The sequence below is a fragment of the Muscardinus avellanarius genome (genome assembly GCF_963383645.1).
Source record: "Muscardinus avellanarius genome assembly, chromosome: 4".
Taxonomy (NCBI): Eukaryota; Metazoa; Chordata; class Mammalia; order Rodentia; family Gliridae; genus Muscardinus; species Muscardinus avellanarius.
The window spans coordinates 13927688-13932527 of NC_137789.1; positions in this window are offsets into that span (position 1 = coordinate 13927688).

The window sequence follows — 4840 nt, forward strand, 5'->3', positions numbered from 1 at the left end:
CAATGTGATGCACATCACATAAACACAGAGTTGGCGCGCGGAGCTTTCATTTTTGCTCTTCCAACATCAGACAGTCTGTTGCCATGGAAATTATTCTGTCACCTCACAAACACAGTCTTCCCTCCAAAGGTTCAGAATAATGGAGCGCGCCGGCATCCAGGAATCAAACGTGGCCAAATGTCTTTCTGCCTCTCACATCCCTGACCTTGAGTCTTCTGACCTTGACCTCATGATCAAGGACTTTGTCACGTTAAGGAAGGATTTAAAAAGCGTAGCCTCTCCTTTACAAATAGAAGCATCCCCCTTAGCCTGCGTCCTCTCAGTCACAAAAGGATATATGGTGCCTTGTCTGCCTCGAAGAACCCAACACTCGCTAAGGGTCTGTCTAGCCCAATGCCGAGGATGGAGGAAAATGTTATAGAGGGTCTCAGAACTATTTAGCTACTAAGAATACATGTGACTGTCTCCTAAAAACATTTAAGGGATACAAATTAAGTAAAACTGCTAATTTCCAGGCATCTTTCCAAGTGGCAAAGAACACACACTGATTAATCCATCCAACAACACTTGTTTCAATATATTTGTTAACAACATTTGGTGTTTCCAGAACAAAATATTACATATCTGTTTTCTGATAGTGTCTCTTAAGACCCCTGAGGAAGATAATGCTGCTGTTCTTGCCACCTACACAGTGAGTCTCAGAAAAGCCAAGCTAATGTCTTGTGACTTCAGATCCCTTGTTCCTGCCACATCACTCATCCTCGGAGAACCATGATGCCTGGCAGAGCAAGCTCAATGCCAAGAAAGAAGACAACCAAGTGGCTCTGGGGATGTAAATAAAGAAACATAAATCACACATTTTAGGAGAAATCAGAAAGATGTCATGGGCAAGGCAGGATTTGATGAACATGAGTTGTGAAAACTGAGATCAAGAGTAAGATTCATAGCCAGAGGAATCGTTTCAGGCTTCTCCTCAATATTAAGTACGACAGACGCTTGTTCTAAAGGCATGATTTCTACATTGGCGTCATTTAGAAGTTTGTTTACATTCTTTACCTCTGTGATTCAAATTCATATTGTGACCAATAAATGAATTAATCAAATAAAGCCTTGAATACTACAGCTAATGCAATATAAGCATAAAAGATAGTGCTTATAGAGCCGGGCATGGTGGCAGGCACCGTAATCTCAGTACTTGTAAGTCTGAGACAGGAGAATTCCAAGTTCAAGGACGGCCCCAGCAATGCAACAAGACTCTCAGCAACCTAGAGACCCTGTTTTAAATAAAAGAGCCAAGGCTGTAGCTCAGAGGTTGAATTCAGCTCTCTTGATTTAATCCCTAGTACCACACAAAAAACATTGTTTACAGGATGGATCTTTGATTACAACTAATTGAAAATATTATTAATGAATTTTTTCTCATCCTTTTCAGTCTTATAGCTTAGGAAAAAAACTATGTCTAGGAAAGGAATAAGTGGATATTTATATGTATACATATATATGTATATATGTATATATATATATATACATATATATATATATCACCATAATTTTATGTAGTTGGTATTTGACTTATTGACAGAGGAATGAAATCATCATGTCAAGATGAAGAACTGATTAGTAGAAATTTTTATAACCTATGCTGAAAGTAGTTGTCTACTATCATCTACTATCTTAATAGAAGGACAAATTATTTGCAGCCATTACATAGCGGATGCACATTGTTGCCTCGTGGTCTTGGTTTTGGTTTGGTTTGTTTTTTGTCTGGTCCTAGGGACAGAATCCAGGGCCTCTTGCATGCTAAGCTCTACCAGTAAGCTGAGCTCCCAGTCCCATATAACTACCTTTCACTCATGTTAATGCATTGTATAAAGTGTGTTGAAGTCAATGTTGCCTTAGCACAGAACAACTCATCTGTAATAGCGTTCTTAGAACCAGACACAGCTCTGAGATACAAGTTCTCTTCTGGTTCTTCAAGAGAGGGAGAGTTTTGTGACTTACAAATAAGATCCAGATGTCACACCCATCCACTTTTATATATGCCTGCCTTTTTTAACACAGTGAGACTAGAAGAGAAACAGTGATGAGGGTGCGCACACTCTTTACATTGTCCCGGTGCTCCTCACACCTTCCCAGCTGCAGGACAAGGAGCCAGGAGCAGCACAGACACCAGTGTTTAATGGCATCACCTGCCCCCTGATGCCAGAGCACCTCTGTCCTCAGAGGCCCAGAGAGCATCTTCTCAGCACTGAAGCTCATGGTGGAGTGACACTGGAGAGGTTACTGATTTCCCACAATTGATGGAGCTCCCCAAAACCTGGCTGGTAAGATTTATTAAGTGGATTCCTGGGGACATAACAACAAGATCTTTTTGAGCTGGTTGCCACAATCCAGGAGCATACTGGCAGCAGGGCTTCTCAGAAAAGCCCTGGCAACATCAGGTAACAACAGCTGGCAATGAAGAATAAGTGACAGAAATAAACGGCACTGACTTACCATATGATCCAGTAAAACCACTTCTGAGTATCTACCCAAAAGAATGAAAACCAAACTACCAAACTAATGCATGCATATCTCTATTCACAGCCTCACAACTCTCCATTGCCAAACTATGGAACCAGCCAAGATGTCCTTCAACAGATGAATAGATTACAAAATTATGGAATGTGTACATAAAGAAAAACACAATTACATAATTTACAGAGAAATGGATGTAACCGGAGGACATTATGCTAAGTGAGATTAGTCAGTCACAAAAAATAAAAAAAAATGAAGCCTGGTGTGATACCACACACTTGTAATCCCAGTATTTAGGAGGCTGAGACAGAAAGATCAAAGTTCACAGACAGCCTCAGCTACTTAGTGAGGCCTTTTGCAACTCAGAACCTGTTTCAAAATAAAGAGTAAAAAATAGGGTTGAGAGTATATCTCAGGGGTAGAATGCTCCTGGGTTACATCCCCAGTACTGCAAAGAAAAAAATAAATAAATAAAGCCAGGTGTGGTGGCGCACGCTTGTAATCCCTGCGTTTGGGAGGTGGAGACGGGAGGATCACGCTGGTTCAAAGCCAGCCTCACTGGCTTAAGAGACCCTGTTTCCAAATAAAAAAAAATATATAAAATTAGGTTTGGTAGTGTAGCCCAGAGGTATAAGGGCTTCCAGGAACCCAAGCATCACCAATCAATCAATCAATCAATCAATCAATCAATAAAATTGGATGCTCTCCCTTATATGTGGAAGCTAGGGAGAAAATAGGTCATAGGAGGAACTCTATAGAAAGAAGGAGAAACTATGGATGATCAAATAAGGTGACCTAACTGAGGAAGATGGGAGGGGGGAAGAAAGAAATTCCTTAATGTACATGACATACATTAACAAACATATCAATCACTAAGTCAAACATGAGAAGGAGAGATGGGGGAGGAAATGGGGTGGCAATTGGGTAAGGGCTAACTGGGAGAAGTGTGCATGTATGCCTCTACCATATTGTACTTCATTAAGATGTATGACTACAATGATCAATAAGAAAGGATTTAAAAAAGAAAAAAATGATACTCTGTGGTCTACAATGAGAAGCCTCTTCCACCTCAGTATCTCTCGAGGGGGTCACTGTGATAGAAGACTTTACCTTTATCAGAGTCACATTGACTTCTTGTTAAATGACCTAACTCATGTGCAGAAACAGGATAATGTGGTGGCCAGAGAGCCCTCTGAGATGAGATGATCAGGGTTCAAATGCTGGGTTTGCAACAGCTGCTGGGTGACTGTGAGCGAATTGCTTAAGCCTTCTGTGTTTTGTTTTCCTCAACTATAGAAAAGCAGATTTCAGGAATTCAATGAGTTAATTTAATAAAGTACTTTTTACTAAATGAAACCAGTGTTAAAGATATTACCTATTTTAACTCTGTTTAGGAAGGCAGGGAATCAGGTAATATATTCTAAGGCATTTGCAACAAGGAAAAAAAAGATGTAGACTTGTAGTTATGCATAGCTTTTGTTTGTTTTTTGCTTTACATAAAGAAGCAAGCACCACTTATGTAGAAAATTAGTAAAATTAGGTGTAAATAAACAATAATTAGTGAATACTTAATATGTGTTAGGCACTATGCTAAGCCTAAGCATATAACAGGGGAAAAAATCAAACAAAAACATCTCTGCTGTTATGGAGCTGACATATTTGGAAGTAAATGTACAATAAACAAGATAAATAAGGAAAACAGATGGAATGTCAGAGAACAGTAAGGATGAGAGAGAGTTTGTGGTCCAGGGAAAGAGGGTGGGAGCACATGTCCTGTGTGTAATCACTTAACCAGTCAGCTGTACTGAACACCTGAAGACAGCCAGGACCACCTGGCCTTTGACATAGGCAATATCCATACTAGTCAAGAGGAATAAATGAGATGTCTTGGGTCACATATCCAGCTCCTATTTGTGAGATGGACAAACAGTGGCGAATCATCTGAGACTTTGCCTAGAAAGGTCATCTTTGTCCAACCATCTTTGGCTCCTCCTCCTCTGTTATCGTCATCTTCTTCTTCTTCTCCTTCTCCTCCTTCTTCTCCTTTTTCTCCCTCTCTTTCTTTCTTACACACACACACACACACACACACACACACACACACACACCTATAGATTATAGATACTGGTACCATTTTCGGGCCACCATCTTGTTTTGGAGTTACAGGAAACTCTTCTTCTCATCCTTATTCTTTCTCTGAAACCAGACAGAAGGCTCCTATTCCAGAGAGCAGCACGAGGTGGGATGCCCTTTGTCAGGTCAACCTGCAGGGGTCAAATAACCTGATATTTGTCTTTTGCAGGTTCCGTGGTCCATTATTATG